Source organism: Dendrobates tinctorius, unplaced genomic scaffold, assembly GCF_039654945.1.
Source record: "Dendrobates tinctorius isolate UK_male_01 unplaced genomic scaffold, ASM3965494v1 ptg000043l, whole genome shotgun sequence".
NCBI classification, from domain to species: Eukaryota; Metazoa; Chordata; class Amphibia; order Anura; family Dendrobatidae; genus Dendrobates; species Dendrobates tinctorius.
The window spans coordinates 25,463,393-25,483,447 of NW_027361711.1; the positions used below are offsets into that span (position 1 = coordinate 25,463,393).

At 42.0% G+C, this 20,055-nt stretch overlaps 1 long non-coding RNA gene across 1 annotated transcript in view; it reads right to left on the bottom strand.

Annotated features, from left to right (window-relative positions):
- LOC141089026 (uncharacterized) overlaps positions 1–20,055 on the bottom strand; it is a 44,958-nt gene that overhangs the window by 23,959 nt on the left and 944 nt on the right. The gene's annotated exons all lie outside the window — the stretch shown is intronic.

Here is a 20,055-nt window from a genome sequence, read left to right on the forward strand (position 1 = left end):
AGAGTTTGGCAAAGCACCAGAATTTGCGCATCTAATAGATATCATTTCTGGAGAGACTGCAGTTTGCTATTTTTATGCTGGGGAGGACCATGAGTAAGAGCATGTGCAGAAGAGCGAATTTTCGGTCCGAGTGCAATCTGAGAAAATATTAGATTGCACCTGGATGAGTTTTATGCTGAGGCCATGCACATGTCCCATTTTTTCTTCAGTCAGAACCATTCCATGGAAAAAATTGCAATATGTCCAAATAGGATCTGATATTCAGATCGCACTTGGCCATACAAGTCAATGAGTGCATGGGAAACATTGCACTGCACTAGATTGACATAGGAGTGCAGTCTGATTGCCATAGACTGACACAATGGTAAAGATGGAGATTTTTTTTTCTCCATCTTCTCATCGGAGAAAATCGAATCATACTTTAATCACACAATTGGTGATTTGTATAACTGACCCAATCATCTCAGATGAGAGACTACAGTACATGGTCATCTCCATCTGCCCTAACACTGGGGCTTGCTCTTCTTTTCTGTTCATATTGGAGTCATCGCAACTGCAACTGCTAAGCAGCCAACTAGTAGGGTATTATTATTTGACTGTTGGTTGTATGTCCTCGTTGAGCTAGTAGAATAGTGATTGCCTTATTCATTGATTTCCAGACACTGAAATTAACATGTGGTTTGGTATAAAATAAAGTTAAATCACAAACTGCAACAATGACCAAAATGTAATGGGTACCTTATCTTGTTAAACATAAAGGGCATCTCTAAACGTATCACTTTCTATGTGAGAAAAAACAACTTGTCAAAATGTATGCACTGAATACTTAGCACCATCACACTGTATGTTGGGAAAAATAGCAGTTAACATCTTTTTTAAGTTGAAATGTGCAGTTGTTCTTTTTAATGTTAGCATTTCTTTACACAATGCTGGAGGATATATCCTTCACTAAGAAAATGGAAGATCAAATGACAAACAATAATAAATTTTGAATGCAAGTGCTTAAGCTATTTGATCCTTAGTTGAACTGTAAACAGTTTCTAGCTGTAAAGAAAAGTTACATTATGAGGAAAGTTAAATGAAAAACAACCAGGAAAGATATGCCAAAGCCTTGAATGAAATTTATATCGCTGCTGTCCAATTTTTAAATACTGCTGAACCGGTGAGGATGTGTTGATATATCTCTTCTTCTGTGATTTGAAATTTGTAAGAAAGAAAGTAATACTTCAAACACAAACCTGTAAAATAATTATACTGACTTGTCTTTCCTTGACTTTGCTTCTAACCTAACTTATCCTCACATTTGTGGTATGTTTTTTTTTTAATAGGCATGATTTTGTGCTACTCTGTCAAGCAATGTGTATGCTATATCTATGCTTGGCTACCCAGTGGAGATGGCGTGGCTTGCGGTCTGTCGAGTTTTTTTTACAAACATACCAAAGTTTTTTATTGAATTTTTTTGTGAGAAACTTAAGTCATTAACCAAATTTAAGTAAAGGTAGACACAAATTGCAATAAATTGACAATGTTTTGGTAAATATCTGCAATAGGTTGCAAAATACTCTGTATATGTTTTGTATGTTAGGCAGTGAGTGATGCAGGCTATTGACCCTTCTCTCAACCAAACCGCTGCATCTTTTTTTGAATGTGGAACTTTCTATTATTTTTAATAAAAAATAGTGACTCATAATTTCTGCTTCACAAGTCAGTGATTTGGTTATTAGCAACAGGGCATACAACCTCCTGGTATGGGAGTGTACAAAGGTGGCGGAGAACCTCATTGCTTCTCTCTCTCTTTCTCTCTCTCCTGTGTGGTACCCAGATGATGTGCTTATGAACATGTTACTGTTATTACATTGTGTTATGTATTATTGTGCTGTGTCTGCAATGTTATTATATGTGTTAGAGGCAGGGCCAGCACAGGTTAATTGGGTGGGCTGGATTTGCAGCCTTTTGGGAGCAGGAAGTTCCTGCTTCCGGCTCAGAGCAATCCCCAAATGTATTCAGGCTGTCTAGCAACCGCAAGTCATGCAGCTACGGTGACAGAAACTAAATCTCCGAGCACATTCAAATGCTCGAAGATCACCCGAGCATGCTCTGGAAATCTTGAGTAAGTAGTATACTCGCTCATCACTATGTGTTACTCTAAAATATTTTAAGGGGTTGTCAGGTCTTAACATACAAGGCTGCATTTATTTTATGTGGCTACAGGTTAGTGAATCCTAACATCGCACGCAATAGTCGTTGTGACGATTCTCATCGAGAGCGGTGGTTATATGACCACGAGTATGCAATATACATATTCCCAGTCACATTCCAATTAGATGGAAGCAATCTTAATGCAAGTCTATTGATTGAGGCCGGAAACAGTTTAGTTGGAATGTGGCCAGGAATATGCATTTTGAATACTTACAGTCACATAATCACCATCTCCTGGTGTCCAACACTGGAAAATCCGCAGTGTGCATGATGTGAGGATTCAAAAGTCTGCAATCACATAAAGTGACTGCATACTTGTAACTTAACCCCTTAACGACTGCCGATACGCCTTTTAACTGCGGTAGTTAAGGGTACTTAAACCACAGAGCCGTGAATTCATGGTGCTGTGGAAAAAGTGTATAGCGCCTCCCAGAGTCGGATTTTCTCCAGGGTCTCGACTGCTGGGGGTAGCCGAGAACCTAGAGAACATGATTTGGGTTATTAACCGTATAACAGTGAACGCAAGAAAAGCCGCAATTTTGCATTAACTTTCTCTCTCCTCTGATGTGATCGCACATCAGAGGAGAGAGAAATAGGGTCCCTGATCCCCCCGGTACCACCCGGTGGCCCTCTGGTCCTCCTGCATTCTCCAGTTGGTGCTGTCATCTTGTTCCTGGAAGAAAATGGCAGTGCGCACACCGAATCTGCCGGCCAGAAGATTCCATTCATTCATTGAATGTACATTTTGATCACTGTGATAAACTATCACAGTGATCAAAATAAAAAAATAGTAAATAACCCTTCCTTTATCACCCTGTTAGTTGGGGAAATATAATGAAATAAGGAAAATATATTTATTTTCATTTTTCCATTAGGGTTAGGGTTAGAATTAGAGTTAGGGTTAGAATTAGGGCTAGGATTAGGGGTGTGTTGGGGTTAAGGTTGGAGCTAGAATTGAGGGGGTTTCACTATTTAGGCACATCAGGGGATCTCCAAACACGACATGGCGCCACCATTGATTCCAGCCAATTTTGCGTTCACAAAGTCAAATGGTGCTCCCTCCCTTTCGAGCCCAGATGTAGGCCCAAACAGTGGTTTACCCCAACATATTGCTTAACAGCGCACTTAGGACAAATTGCACACCAACTTTGGGGATCTAATTTTTCCTGTTACCTTTGGGAAAATAAAAAAATTGGGGGCTAAAAAAAAAAATCACTTGTGTAAAAAAAATGATTTTTTATTTTCTTGGCTCTGCGTTATAATCTTCTGTGAAGCACTTGGGGGTTCAAAGTGCACACCACACATCTAGATAAGCTCCTTAGGGATCTAGTTTCCAAAATGGGGTCACTTGTGGGGGGTTTCTACTGTTTAGGCACATTAGGGGTTCTGCAAATGCAACATGACACCCGCAGAACATTCTATCAAAGTCTACATTCCAAAGTGGTGCTCCTTCCCTTCTGAGCTCTTCCATGCGTGCAAACAGTTTCCCTCCCCCACATAAGGGGTATGAGTGTACTCAGGACAAATTGCACAATAACTTTTGTGGTACAATTTCTCCTGAGAGCCTTGTGAAAAGAAAAAATAGCAGGCTAAAAAAAACATTTTTGAAAAAAATGATTTTTTATTTTCACTGCTCTGCGTTATAAACTTCTGTGAAGCTCTTGGGGGTTCAAAGTGCTCAACACACATATCTATATAAGTTCCTTAAGGGGTCTAGTTTCCAAAATGGTGTCACTTGTGGGGGGTTTTTCACTATTTAGGCACATCAGGGGCACTCCAAACGCGACACGGCGTCCGATCTCAATTCCAGCCAATTCTGCATTGAAAAAGTCAAACTGTGCTCCTTCCCTTCTGAGCTCTGCTGTGCGCCCAAACAGTGGTTTACACCCACATATGGGGCATGGGCATACTCAGGACAAATTGCACAACAACTTTGGTGGTCTAATTTCTCCTATTACCCTTGTATAAATAAAAATTTGGGGGCGAAAATATTTTTGTGGAAAAAAATGATTTTTTATTTTCCACGGATCTACGTTATAAACTTCTGTGAAGCACTTGGAGATTGAAAGTGCTTACCACACATCTAGAAAAGTTCCTTGGGGGGGTCTAGTTTTCAAAATGGGGTCGCTTGTTGGTGGTTTCCACTGTTTAGGCACATCAGGGGCTCTCCAAATGCAAAATGACGTCCGATCTCAATTCCTGCCAATATTACATTGAAAAAGTCAAACGGTGCTCCTTCCGTTCCAAGCCCTGCCATGCGCCCAAACAGTGGTGTACCCCCACATATGTGGTATTGTCGTATTCAGGAGAAATTGCACAACAAATTTTGTGGTTCAGTTTCTCTTTTTTATTTTGAAAATAAAAAAAATAAAAATTGGTTCTGAAGTAAAATATTTGTAAAAAAAAAGTTAAATATTAATTTTTTTCTTTCCACAATGCTTCAGTTCATGTGAAGCACGTAAAGGGTTAATAAACTTATTGAATGTGGTTTTGAGCACCTTGAGAGTTGCAGTTTTTAGAATGGAGTCACTTTTGGGTATTTTCTGTCATATTGACCTCCCAAAGTGACTTCAAATGTGATGCGGTCCCTAAAAAAATGGTTTTGTAAATCTTATTGTAAAAATGAGAAATCGCTGGTCAACTTTTAGCCCTTATATTCCTAACAAAAAAAAATTTTTGGTTCCAAAATTGTGCTAATGTAAAGCAGACATGTGGGAAATTTTATTTATTAAGTATTTTTGTGACATATCTCTCTAAAAATAAAAAGTTTGAACATTGCAAAATCTTAAAAATTTTCTCCATATTTTTTTTTTTTCATAAATAAACGCGATTTCTCATTTTTACAAGACCATTTTTTTTGGGGGGCCAAATCACATTTGAAGTCACTTGGAGGGTCTATATGAGAGAAAATACCCAAAACTGCACCCCTGAAGATGCTCAAAGCCACATTCAAGAAGTTTATTAACCCTTCAGGTGCTTCACAGGAATTTTTGTAATGTTTAAAAAGCGCTTTGACTTTTCAATGCAAAATTGGCTGGAATTGAGATTTTACGCCATGTCTCATTTGGAGAGCCCCTGATGTGCCTAAACAGTTGAAATACCCAACAACTGACCCCATTTTGGAAACCATACCCCCTAAGGAACTTATCTAGATGTGCGGTGAGCAGTTTGAACCCCAAGTGCTTCACAGAAGTTAATAATGTACAGCTGTAAAAACAAAAAATCATTTTTTTTACAAAAATGATCTTTTTGTTCCAATTTTTTTCCTAAGGACAACAGGAGAAATTGGACCACAAAAGTTGTTGTGCAATTTGTCCTGAGTACGATGATACCCCATACGTGAGGATACACCACTGTTTGAACGCATGGCAGAGCTCAGAAGGGAAGGAGCATTGTGCCTACACAGTGGAAACCTCCCAATTCTAACTCCAACCCTAACCCCAACACACCCCTAACCTTAATCCCAGCCCCAACCATAACCCTAACCACAAACCTAACCCTAACACACCCCTAACTCTATTCCCAACCCTAACCCTAATCCCAACCCTAACCCTAACCCCAGCTCTAACCTTAACCCTAACCCAAACTTTAGACCCAACCACTAACCCTAACTTTAGCCCAACTCAAACCCTAATGGGAAAATAGAAATAAATACATTTTTTTATTTTATATTTTTTTCTCTAACTAAGGGGGTTTGATTTACTATTTTTTTATTTTGATTACTGTGATAGGGTCTATCACAGTGATCAAGGTGAACCAAAAGGAAACAAACAGTCTCCTATTGTTGCTGGGTGACAGCCGTCAGATCTCGGCAGGTGCACTGCGCATGCGCCCACCATTTTCTCCTGGGAGAAGCCAGTGGCCCTGGAGACTTCAGGGTGGCCTGCAGTGATAACGGAGGTAATATGGGGGGTGATTTGGGACCTGGGGACCCTATTTCTCTCTCCCCTGATGTGCGACCAGATCAGAGGCGAGGGAAATTAAATGGAAAATCGGACTGTTTTTGCGGTCGCCATTATACCGTTAGTAACGGCGATCGCAACACCGGGGTCAGTAAAAACAGACCCGAATCATGTTTTCTGGGGTCTCGGCTACCCCCGGCAGTCGAGACCCCAGAGAAATTCTGACGCTGGTGGGTGCTATAACCTTAAACCTCAGCTTCGTTAAAAAGTGGCGCTGTGGTTTAAGTACCCTTAAATGCCACCGTTAAAAGGCGTATCGGCGGTAAAATGTAGCTCATCATTCTCTCCAACTTGCGCCGATTGCCTGCAGAGCCAAGTTCAGCACCCGGCGCCAGGGAACAGTGCTTACTGCAACACTTCTTCTCTGGCGCCAGTCCGTGTGGTACTTATGGGGCACACGCATGCCACATGTGTAGTGGGTTTTTATGTTTGACAGCTGTCACATACTAAAAGATGTGTTGGTGGGTATACGCAGGTGGGTGCTATAACCTTAAACCTCAGCTCCGTTAAAAAGTGGCGCTGTGGTTTAAGTACCCTTAAATGCCACCGTTAAAAGGCGTATCGGCGGTAAAATGTAACTCATCATTCTCTCCTGCTTGCGCCGATTGCCTGCAGAGCCAAGTTCAGCACCCGGCGCCGAGAAACAGTGCTTACTGCAATACTTCTTCTCTGGCGCCCATCCGTGTGGTACTTATGCGGCACACGCATGCCACATGTGTAGTGGGTTTTTATGTTTGACAGCTGTCGCATACTAAAAGATGTGTTGGTGGGTATACGCTGGTGGGTGCTATAACCTTAAACCTCAGCTCCGTTAAAAAGTGGCGCTGTGGTTTAAGTACCCTTAAATGCCACCATTAAAAGGCGTATCGGCGGTAAAATGTAACTCATCAATCTCTCCTGCTTGCGCCGATTGCCTGCAGAGCCAAGTTCAGCACCCGGCGCGGGGTAACAGTGCTTGCTGCAATACTTCTTTTCTGGCGCCCGTCCGTGTGGTACTTATGCGGCACACGAATGCCACATGTGTGCCGCAAATATTACACACACGGACACTGATATCTCTGGTACCGGAAATATCAGGACATGTGAAAGAGGCATTATAGTGGGTTTTTATGTTTGACAGCTGTCACATACTAAAAGATGTTTTGCACCTTTTGCATAGTTTTTGCATCACCACATTTTGAGAGCTTTAATTTTTACATATTTTGGCTCACAGAGTTATTTATGTGAGGTCTTGTTTCTTGAGGGACAAGCCGACGTTGTTATTGGTATAATCTTCATGCACATGACTTTTTTTGATCGCTTTCTATTCCGATTTTTGGGAGACAAAATGAGCAAAAGCCAGCAATTCATGAATTTCTTTTTTTTGGGGGGGGGGGTTTACACCATTCTGCGTGTGGTAAAATTGATAAGGCAGTTTCATTTTTTGGGTCAGTATGAATACAGCGATGCCTCATTTATATTTTTTATGTTTTGGCGCTTTTGTATAATAAAAACTAATTTTTAGACAATATAATTGTTTTTGCATCACTTTATTCTGACAGCTATAACTTTTATTTTATTTTTACACTGATGATGCTGTATCACGGCTTGTTTTTTTGCGGGATAAGATGATGTTTTCAGCGGTACCATGTTTATTTATATCCATCTTTTTGATCGCGTGTTTTTCCACTTTTTGTTCGGCGGTATGATGATAAAGTTGTTTTTTGCCTTGTTTTTTTATCGTGTTCACTAAAGGGGTTAACTATTGGGACAGTTTTATAGGTCAGGTCATTACGGACACGGGGATACCAAATGTGCACTTTTAATGTTTAGATTTTGTATTCAAATATTGATTTAATGATAAAAAATATTTATTCTATTATTATTTTTAAAAAAATATTTTTACAATTATTTTAAATTTTTCTTTTTACTTAATTATAATTTTTACACTTAGTCCCACTGTGAGAGATTCATTTTGTGCAGGCTGATCACTTCTATATCATGCAGATGAAGCAGCATCTGCATGCTACAGATGCAGTCAGCATTGCACTCTGTGCAAACTGACCTGAGAGACTTCCTGACATGCACTTCACATGACAGGAAGTTTCTCATGTCGACATCGAGTTACCATGGGAGCGATCGGGATCCCGCATCATGCCGCGGGGTCTCAGATCCAAAGGTAGAGGGGCTGGCAGCCCTCTGCCTGCTCTCGGAATGCTGAGATCATGTTCAACCGCAGTATTCCGAGGGTTAAAGTGCCAGGAGCGGTCCGTTACCGCTCCTGACACTTAGTGCTGGGTGTCAGCTGTGAGAATCAGCTGACACCCGGTCGTGATTGGCCACGCATACCCGTGTGCATGGACGATCGCTAATGATGTACTATTCCGTCCTTGGGAAGTAAAGCCCAGGTCACATGAACAGAATAGTACGTCTAATGTCAGAAAGGGGTTAAAAAGCCAATGAGATGCCAAAATATCAGAAACCCCACAAGTTGCCCCAATTCAGAATCTACATCTCTTGAGGAATCCATCTAGGGACATAGCGAGCATTTTTATTCCTCAGATAATTTCTCAGAATTGTAGAATTTTAACTGAGTAAATGGAAAATTACAATTATTTCCCATAAAATGTTGCTTTGTGCACAAGTTTTAACTTTTCAAAGAGAATAATGGGAAAAAATGAACAGTACAATTTGTTACGCAATTTCTCCTGAGTACGCCAATACCTCATATGTGATTGAAAACTACTTTTGAGTTACAGTGCTAAGCTCAAGCGCTATATTGGAGTTCACATTTTGCTGGAATGATTTGAGGGTGCCATGTCACATTGGCAGATGTCTGAGGTCAAAATAAGTGGAAACCCCATAAATGACCACCTTTAACAAACTACACCCACCAAATAATTTACCTTGGGATGAGTGAGCAAGTTTACACCATATTTGCCTCACAGAATTTTATACAGAATTTTATTCTTTTATATACCTTTGCTAGGTGAAGAGAATGGCGTATCAGGCTTCGCTGCTCGCCTGTCAGGATGATGAACCAGAGTCCAAGTGGATGTAATAGAAAATAGACTTTATTTCTACGCGTTTCGTGGTGATCACACCACTTCCTCAGGACAGTCTATTGTTGTGAATTCGCTTTCTGCGCTACCTCTGATTACTAGTGAAGGTAGTGGAGTTGGTTATATTGACAGAGGGGTCGCGAGTTTTCTTCCCGGGCTCCCTCTGGTGGTTACTGGAGATAATGGAGCTGATCTAATTAACAGAGTCCTGCCACCTGATAATGAAGAGGATGACTGTAGATCTGGAGTTTCTGACTGGATTTAAGACAGCCGACTCCCTCTATCCCTGCTGGTGAATTTTTCCTGCCTCCTGAGGTCTTTTGCTATTGTTCACATTTGATCTGGTTTTGTCTATTTCAGTTTTGTGTGTTCAGCCAGCTCCAGCTGGGGCTGTGCTGAATTTCCATCCTTATGTTACTGCTTGTGCCAGTTTGATTTTGTCCCTTATTAGATTGGTATATTCTGAAAGCAGAGCAAAAAGAGGCCAAAGTGCTGATATAGTGGGCGAAGTCTAGTGACTTCAGTATTTTTCTATCAGACGTGTTGGGCATTTTTTGCAGGGTTTTTTGCATGATTACAGAGTCTTTCCTTTCCTGTCTAGTTAGTGTGGGCCCCATCATTTGCTCAGTCTATTTTCCTATCTGTGTTTGTGCTTTCATCTTGACTCACCGACAATATGTTTGGGGGCTATCTGTTCCTTTGGGGTCTGCTCTGGGGCAGATTAGATTTCTCCTTTCTTGCTTTAGGCTTACTTAGTTTTCCGGCTGTGTCGAGGCGTCTAGGATCATCGTAGGTACGCTCCACGGCTACTGCTAGTTGTGTGGATAGGATCAGGGCTCTGCATCCGCTTAGTTACCAACCTCTCAGGTTTTCTGTGGCTTAGCTTGGTCTTGCTTTCCTCCTCGGTGACCCAATCATAACAGTCTATACACATACAGGGTCTACTATTTATAGCAAAGGAGGCAGATGGAGACGCGTCCTTTATTTTCTATTACATCCACTTGGACTCCTCTGGTACATCATCCTGACAGGCAAACAGCGCAGCCTGATGCCCCATTCTCTTCACCTAGCAAAGGATCATCACATCGGGGCTTTCAGCAGCCGCCAGTGCTAAGTGCAGTGGTTGTCTCACACAACTATAATAGGTGAGTAAATTTGATTATCCTTCACGAAAATTCCTTTTATCTCGGATAAGACCCTATGTGCGCTCTATATTCCTTCTAGGTACATTCTTTTATATACAAAAGTATAATGACATTTTTACCACTAAAATGTTGTTAAAGCTCCAAATTTTTAATTTTTACAAGAGCAAATAGGAAAAGATGGACCTCACAATTTGATGTGCAATTTCTCCTGAGTGTGCCAATACCCTATATGTAATCGGGAAAACCTTTTCAAACACCGTGGGAAGATCAGAAGAGAAGGACCTCCATATTATAGTTCAAATTTTATTGTTTTGGTTTGCTGGTGCCATGGCCCACTGGAAGAGCCCCTGAATTGCCAGAACAGCACAACCCCCCACAAGTGACCCATTTTACAAACTACACCTCTCAATGAATTCATCCAAGAGTGCAGTGATTGTATTCATACCATACCATGGGTGTGTCACAGAATTTTATACCATTGAGTAGTGAAAAAAAATATTGTTTTAGCCCCAGATTTTAGATGAGAAAATGGGCAAAAATGGAACCAAAATTTGTCAAACAATTTCTACCAAATTGGGAAATACCCTATAAGCTGTACAGTACTGCTTAGCCACAAGGCGAGACTCGGGAGTGAAGAAATGCTATTTGGCTCTGGGAGAACAAATTATAATCATGGAATAGTTTGCGGACTCCATATACAGAGCCCCTAAGTGTTAGGAGAGCTGAATCACACATCAAATGATCCTGTTTTGGAAATTATGCCCCTCTGCAAATGTATTTATAGGTGTATTGATGATTTTGACCCCATGGGTGAATTCCAGAAACAAGCAGCAATGGATATTGCTAAATGAAAATAGCAAATCTGCGATTGTAGAGCTCATGCTTTGTAATGCCAAATACATTATGCCCAGTTCTTGCTTCTCTAGACAACCACCAATAATTTAAACATACTCTCATCGCTAGAGAAATGCCAATCATGTAGACGCTATATGTGGTTCAGGCATAATGGGAGTGCATAATTTGCTGGATTTATTTTTGGGGGGCGAGGAGCCATAGCGCATTTCCAGAGGCTTTTTACTACCAGTAACATTGAAGCCTCCTATATTTCCATTGACATTTGAGTGGGGACTTGCTTTTTTTGTGGATTGATTTAAAGCTTTTATTGGGAACATTTTACAAAACATTTTGGATCAGATTTATTCTGTGCTCTGTATGCTGAGCATTTACATTGGGATTTCCATACAAATCTCCAAATGATGTGATTCAGATAGATCCTCTGAGGGATCTATTCACTATAATGAGGCAGCATTACCTTGGACTATGTCTGGCCTCTATTCAGCGGTGTCTTTCTATTCAGAGGTGCACAAAACTGAGGCCGACCACCCTTTCATGAACATAGGCCAGACAGGGTCCACATTGCACCCATCTGCCTCATTATAGGGTATCTTCTGCCAGGGCTTCTGTCTGAATCACGTTTCAGAGATTTACACAGAAATCCGGGAGTTAAGTCTCAGCATAGAGCACAGGACTAGAGTTGAGCGATACCGTCCAATACTTCAAAATATCGGATCGGAATGGATCGGCCGATCTTTAAAAAAAGTATCGGTATCGCCGATGTCGATATCGGAAGTCCCATTCAAGTCTATGAGACTTCCGGTATCGGAATTGGAAAAACCCTTTCCTGCCCTTGTACAGCCTCTCGGGGGTCTGTACGGGCCTTCCGGGGGTCTCTGCCGGCCTGCCGGTGGGCTGTGCGGACTGCCCGGGGTCTGTACCGGCCTGCCGGTGGTCTGTGCAGGCTCCGGGGGGGCTGTGCCGGCCTGCCGGTGGGCTGTGCAGGCTCCGGTAGTCTGTGCAGGCATCGTCCGATGGGACTACAAGTCCCATCGGGCGATGCCTGCTACCATGACAGTGATTGACACATTAGCCAATGATGGGACAGTAGTAGTCCCATCATCCGGCTAATGTGTTAAATGTAAAAAAAAAAAAAAAAAAAAAAAACTACATACATACATACTACATGCATGCTACATACATACTACATGCTACATACATAGTACATATATACTACATGCATGCTACATACATACTACATGCATGCCACATACATACTACATGCTACATACATAGTACATATATGCTACATGCATGCTACATACATACTACATACTACATATATACCACATGCATGCTACATACATACTACATGCATGCCACATACATACTACATGCTACATATATACTACATGCTACATGCTACATACATACTACATGCATGCTACATACATACTACATATATGCATCATACATACTACATGCTACATACATACTACATACTACATATATACTACATGCATGCTACATACATACTACATACATACTACATGCATGCTACATACATACTACATGCATGCTACATACATACTACATATATGCATCATACATACATGCTACATACATACTACATACATACTACATATATACTACATGCATGCTACATACATACTACATGCATGCTACATGCATGCTACATACATACTACATGCTACATATATACTACATACATACTACATACATACTACATGCATGCTACATACATACTACATGTTACATACATACTACATACATACTACATGCATGCTACATACAATACATTCATACAATACATACATAGACATACAGTACATATAACATAGAGTAACATACTTACCAATACTTGTCACATTGTTCCCCGAAGCCATTGTCTTTTACGGAATAAATATTAACATAACAAACCACAAAAATACTCACCCATGATCCGAAGCAGTCCACGAGTGTGTCCCACGACGATCTTGGGTAGAGAACTGCAGCATCAGCTGATGCTGCCGCTCTCTACGGGCTGCAGGAATCCAATGACGGAAGGTAGGTCATTGGATTCCTGCAGCCCGTAGAGAGCGGCAGCATCAGCTGATGCTGCAGTTCTCTACCCAAGATCGTCGTGGGACACACTCGTGGACTGCTTCGGATCATGGGTGAGTATTTTTGTGGTTTGTTATGTTAATATTTATTCCGTAAAAGACAATGCCTTCGGGGAACAATGTGACAAGTATTGGTAAGTATGTTACATGTACTGTATGTCTATGTATGTATTGTATGAATGTATTGTATGTAGCATGCATGTAGTATGTATGTAGTATGTATGTAGCATGCATGTAGCATGTAGTATGTATGTAGCATGCATGTAGCATGTAGTATGTATGTAGCATGCATGTAGCATGTAGTATGTATGTAGCATGCATGTAGCATGTATGTAGTATGTATGTAGCATGTATGTAGCATGCATGTAGCATGTAGTATGTATGTAGCGTGCATGTAGTATGTATGTGGCATGCATGTAGCATGTAGTATGTATGTGGCATGCATGTAGCATGTAGTATGTATGTAGCATGCATGTAGTATGTATGTAGTATGTATGTAGCATGTAGTATGTATGTAGCATGCATGTAGTATATATGTAGTATATATGTAGTATGTATGTAGCATGTAGTATGTATGTAGCATGCATGTAGTATGTATGTAGTATGTATGTAGCATGCATGTAGCATGTAGTATGTATGTAGCATGCATGTAGTATATATGTGGTATGTATGTAGCATGCATGTAGCATGCATGTAGTATTTTTTTTTTTTTTAACATTTAACACATTAGCCGGATGATGGGACTACTACTGTCCCATCATTGGCTAATGTGTCAATCACTGTCATGGTAGCAGGCATCGCCCGATGGGACTTGTAGTCCCATCGGACGATGCCTGCACAGACCCCCGGACATCAGCACAGCCCCCCGGCAGGCCGGTACAGACCCCCACAGGGTGCACAGCCCCCCAGCAGGCCGGCACAGCCCCCCGGCAGGCCGGTACAGACCCCCACAGGGTGCACAGACCACCGGCAGGCCGGCACAGCCCCCCGGCAGGCCGGTACAGACCCCGGGCAGTCCACACAGCCCCCCGGCAGGCCGTCAGAGACCCCCGGAAGGCCCGAAATGACGGCACATCATGATGCGCACAGACCGCGCATCATGATGACGTCATTTCGGCTGTCAATCAACTTTGAACTTCCGATTCCGATGCCCGTGCCCGATATTGAAAAAATATCGGATGTCGGTATCGGAATTCCGATACAGCAAGTATCGGCCGATACCCGATACTTGCGGTATCGGAATGCTCAACTCTACACAGGACAAATGTGAGCGGAGCCTTGCTGTGATTTTTGGGAGGCAGAATAAGCAAATCTACAGCAGGTCAAGAATTGCTATTACACACTAAAATACATTTTTTTCACAAAAGAAGTTTTAGCATTGCCATATTTTGAAAGCTATATTTTTGTTTATATTTCTGCTGTCATGTGACAGCTTGCTATTGTGTGGGATGACTTGTCATTTTTATTAGTACCATTTTCAAGCATAGAACATGTATTGAACGCTTTCTATACCGATTTTTGGGAGACAGAATGTTAGGCGCCGGGATTCTCCCGCTGCACAGGGTAAATCCCAAGCCTTGTCTGTCTCTGCAGTCTCCCGTTCTGCTCCGGCCACAGTGGAGGCTGCTCAGCAAAGACATCGATCTCAGCGTCTTGCTGAGACCCGTGCTGTGCACATGGTTGTTGTTAGCTCTCCAGCCAAAGCTATAGTAACTAACAACAGGCAGCGGTAAAGAGACGTTCCAGAGGCTAAGTCCAGATTTCTCCCTACTAAGCATTCTCGTGAGGTGGCGACTTCTCATTGGCGGTCGGTCGTCAGCTGCTTGGGTGATGTGGCAGGTCCAGATTGGTCCACGAGCAAGGTCCTGTCTGACTGGACTTAAACAAAACATATAAAAGGGTGGTGTGAAAATTATTAAAATCTAATATAAATTGTAAGTGGCGCTAGTATCTATTAAAAAGAGGAACACTTGCTGCAAATTAGGAACACACCACCAATGTGGTCAATGCACCTTAAGGTGTAGTCTGAGTGGATGTCTTGACTCCTGTGGACCAATGTGGTAATGAGCACTGTATATCTTGATGTGGAGTCAAAGGTATATTGCCAATAGAACGTGGGTTAATACCACGGCTCTTCAGGAGTGCTGTCCCGGCCGGTGACAGACACTCCACATTTCCCTCTTCGAAGGTCTTGTTGGCTTACCACATGCCACAGCTTCCCATCATGCATGTTAAACGTTGGCACGCCGCAGTTCTCAAGTGACAGCAAAGTCTGCCAGGGATTTGCGATCCAGTACGCTATTTATTAGGAACTTCTGGCCTCACGCTTCCCATCAGAGCGGGCCAAGGTGGGATTTGTGGTCTCCTTTTTGATTGACAGGGCGTTGGAGTGGGCTACATCGCTGTGGGAGTGCAATGACCAGGGGGTGCAGAGCGTCTCTTGTTTTCTGAGTGCTCTGAAACAGGTCTTCTTAATACCTCGTGTTACCCACGACACCACGCTCCAACTCTTGGCGTTAACTCAAGGCTCCTCCATGGTCAGCTAGTTTGCCATCCAATTTCGGACTCTAGCAAACGAGTTGGAGTGGTCGGATAAAGTCCTAATCCCCGTATTCTGGAAGGGACTCACTGATTATGTACAGGACGCCCTGGCCAATAGAGAGATTCCTGTCACACCGGAGGACTTAATATCAGTCTCCATCCGCTTCGAACTTCGGTATGCCGAAAGAAGGTTGGAGTGAGCCCAGTGTAGGCAAAGGTTTCATCTAGCACGAAATTTCGCCAAATCTCTGGAATCTCCAGCTCAGTCTAGCGAGCCAGTGGAGGCCATGGAGGTACCTCGAGCGGAATCAAAGTCCCGTTCCATTCACACACCCATGACCTGCCATATCTGTAGGCAGGCAGGCCATTACGCCAACAGATGTCCCCAGCGGCAGGGGAGAAGATCGTGTCTAATGGCTTTTGGAGGAGGCTTACTATACACGGCGGAGAGGTCCTCCAAGCCAACTTTCAGGGTGACACTGTCTTACGGGTCGACCCAGAGGTTTGCGTGAATGCCGGTGCTGAGGGTAATTTCATGTCTTCTGCCTTCACCCAACGGCACACAATACCTCTAGTAATGCTCACCAAGCCGATCACCATCCGAGTGGTAAATGGGTCCACATTACCCTCTCTGATCACACATCAGTCTACACCCCTCTTCCTTGCTATATCTCCAAAACATCAGGAGATCATTTCTTTATTAATTATTCCTGAGGGTATTGATGAGGTATTGTTGAGTATACCATGGCTGCATCACCATTCACCCCACATTGACTGGTCTACTGGGAGTATACTGGGATGGAGTAAGTCGTGTGAGTGATGGTGTTTGCAGCCCCAGGTTCAGGTTGGTTCATCTGAGGTCTCCACAGATCTATCCTCTCTCCCTAAACATTATTGGTGAGAACTTATTGGTGGCCTCAGTTGGTGCGGGTCGTGAGGGATTACGTTCAGGCTTGCATCTCATTTGCCAGGAATCGGTCTTCCAGGCAGAGACCTGCGGGCTTATTACATCCTTTGCCAGTGGCAGATAGGCCCTGGGAGATGGTCGGGATGGATTTTATTAAGGCTCTGCCCAAGTCTCGTAACAAAAGGGTTATTTGGGTAGTCACTGACCATTTCTCCAAAATTGGTCATCTGGTTCCTGCACAAGTTGTGACAGATAATTATCCTTGGTCACTGACAGAAATTGGTTTCCTTTCTGAGATACGCAGGTTTCAGTTTCCCAGTCTATGTCGGGGTAGTTGAAGTCCCTCATAATAATCACCTGTGATTTGCTGCTTTGTCAGGTTCCCCGCATCATGTTCCCATATGCTTTATGCATCCATTAGCCCTCTGTGTCTGTACTGATACACACTTAACATTATGGCTGGTCCATACAATCAGAGCAACTGTTACCACCCACCTTTCGTGTTTCCCTTTTTTTCCTCATAGATTGTAAGCTTGCGAGCAGGGCCCTCATTCCTCTTGGTATTTGTTATAATTTATGTGATTATTGTTATGCTGTAATGTCTATTGTCTGTACAAATCCCCTCCGAAATGTAAAGTGCTGCGGAATATGTCGGCGCTATAGAAATAAAATTTATTATATTATTTAGTATTATTATTATAATCTAAGAGAAACTCGTGAATGTTTTGTCTATAAAAAGCCTGGCCACCTTAAAGCAGACTGCAGAATTTGGAAAGCAAGAATGAGTCAGCTTAAAAAGCAGAACAGTCATCAAAGGGTTAAAACAGCTGTAATTGAAGATTCTGCTTGTGTTGAAGCCGCATTTAATGCCAGTATAGGCCCATCTGCAAAGCATATATGGTAATATGTTATATAGATTCTGGTGCAAGCAGTCGTATGACAAATAACAAGGATTTCTTCACTCACCTTAATGAAAGCAAGTCAGAAAAGGTCATATTAGCTAATGGTCACTATATGACTTCAGAAGGAGTATGAGACCTCTACCTCCACTGTCCAGTTTCCTCAGCACAAAGCAGAAAATCCCAATGAAAGATCTTCTCTTTGATCCCAGCCTTGAAAGCAATCTTCTGTCAGTAAGGAAGCTCAGGCAAAAGGGGGATATAGTTACTTTTAGAGACAACAGCTGCATCATCTCAAAGAAGGGTCACACTCTTGCAGAAGGAATCCAAGATGAACTTTATCAGCTATAATGCAAAGAAAGAGTGTACAGTGATAGACAAGATCTACATAAGAACTGTATCCATGTATGGCACAGATGTCTTGGGCACAGAGACCCAGAAGCAGTAAGTAAGCTAGCTGTAACAATTATGAAGAAACTATGGAATCTGATTGCATAGGATAATAACAAATCTGAGAATGAGGTTGTGACAAAATAAACTGCATTAACAAAGAAGGTGTACAACATAAACTAACAGAGATTATCCTGAATTTACAATGAAGTGCAAACAGCAGAAAAAGAAAATGTCCAGCAACAGCGTTAAATGAAACTGAGAGAGACCAGCACTTATACATAATGAAAATGTCAAGCAACTTTCATGGAAGTAAAGAAATATGCGGGTGATGTTCAGCAATGAGGAGGATTTCCAGTGTACTCCTTTAGGGCTGAAAAAGTCACACAAAGTCCAGCACTGCAGCCCACACCAACACAATTCAAGAATTAGCACACTGATAATAATGTCAAAGGTTCTTAAGGACACAGTAGTTCCAGAAAAGTATAACTCCTCACTTAGACGTCCGAACAAAAGTAACCACAGACAGGATCAGGAAGCAGCACAGATGACTGAAGGCAGCTGGAAGTGATGAGGCAGAGCACTGAGTAACGAGCAGCAGTATGAACTACAGAAGCAAGCCAGGAGGAAGTTCAGGAGCCAACAGCACACAAAATACTCAGGCAGGGGGTGTTTCCCAACCTGGACTTAAATAACAGGACAGACATTAAGTTCAAGGGCAGGACAAAGTACCAGACTCCATCTCAGACAAGGGCAAAACAGTCTACAGGGAACATCCAGAATCCTTACACTAGCTCAACTTGCGAATGGTATTGAAATCAACCAGTGTAGTCAAATGATGAAGTGTACTAGCTGTCTTAAAGGGAAAATATCCAGAAAATCCTTTCCTAAAATAAGCACCACTAGATCTTCACAGCCTCTCGATCTGATACATACAGATGTATGTGGTCCAGTGAGTGTTCAAACTCCTAGTGAGAAGAGATATTTTCTCACATTTATTGATGACTACTCCAGATATACAGTCGCCTACCTGCTTCACAGTAAGGATGAAGCTCCACAGAAACTTTAAGAAAATCTTACTGTAGTGTTTAACAAATTTGGAAGAATGCCAAAAGCCCTGCATGCAGATAATGGAACCGAATATAGAAGTGGTAAAGTTCAAACCATTTTAAAAAAGGATGGAATCGTGTTCCAGACTACCATTCCATACAATCTAGAATAAAATGGCATTGCAGAGACAAAGAACCGTACTCTCTGTGAAAGTGGAAGAAGTATGTTGTTTGATGCGAATCTACCTACAACATATTGGGGAGAAGCCATCATGACAGCTTGCTATCTTCAAAACAGACTGCCAGGTAATGCCACAAATAAAACTCCATATGAGCTATAGAACTGCGAGAAGTCAAACCTCAAGCACCTCAGGAAAACGTTTATGTATGTTCCCAAAGAAAAATGTTCTAAGTGAGAATCACATGCAAAGCAAGGAGTCCTGGTGGGCTATAGCGAAACTCAAAATGGATACAGAAACCTGCAACCAGAGACAAACACAGCAACAATCAGCAGAAATGTAGTGACTGATGAAAACTCTGTATCACTCATATTCCATGAAGTTACACCAGTTATTCCACCTAAGAAGCAAGAACAAGAATTTCAATCATCAATCCCAGATGACGAAAAGGAAAACATTGAAGTGTGGATAAGCTCTGAAGCCATCAAGGAAGACACAGAAGAACCAAGTCAGCCTCCAGTCAGGAGATCAGAAAGGCCAAACAAAGGTATCCCAGCTAGACGCCTTTCTTATATGAATACAAACTAATGCATGGGCCATGCACATACAGTGAACAAGTCCGTAAGACAGTGTTCACACCACCAAGAAACTGGAACATAGAGATACACAGTACAACAAACGTGAAAAAATACTCTGCTGTAAAAAAAATTCCAAAAATAAACAGCAAGTGCTAGTAAAAAGATGATAATAAAACAAGGTATTTAGTTGATACATTTTTTGCAAAAA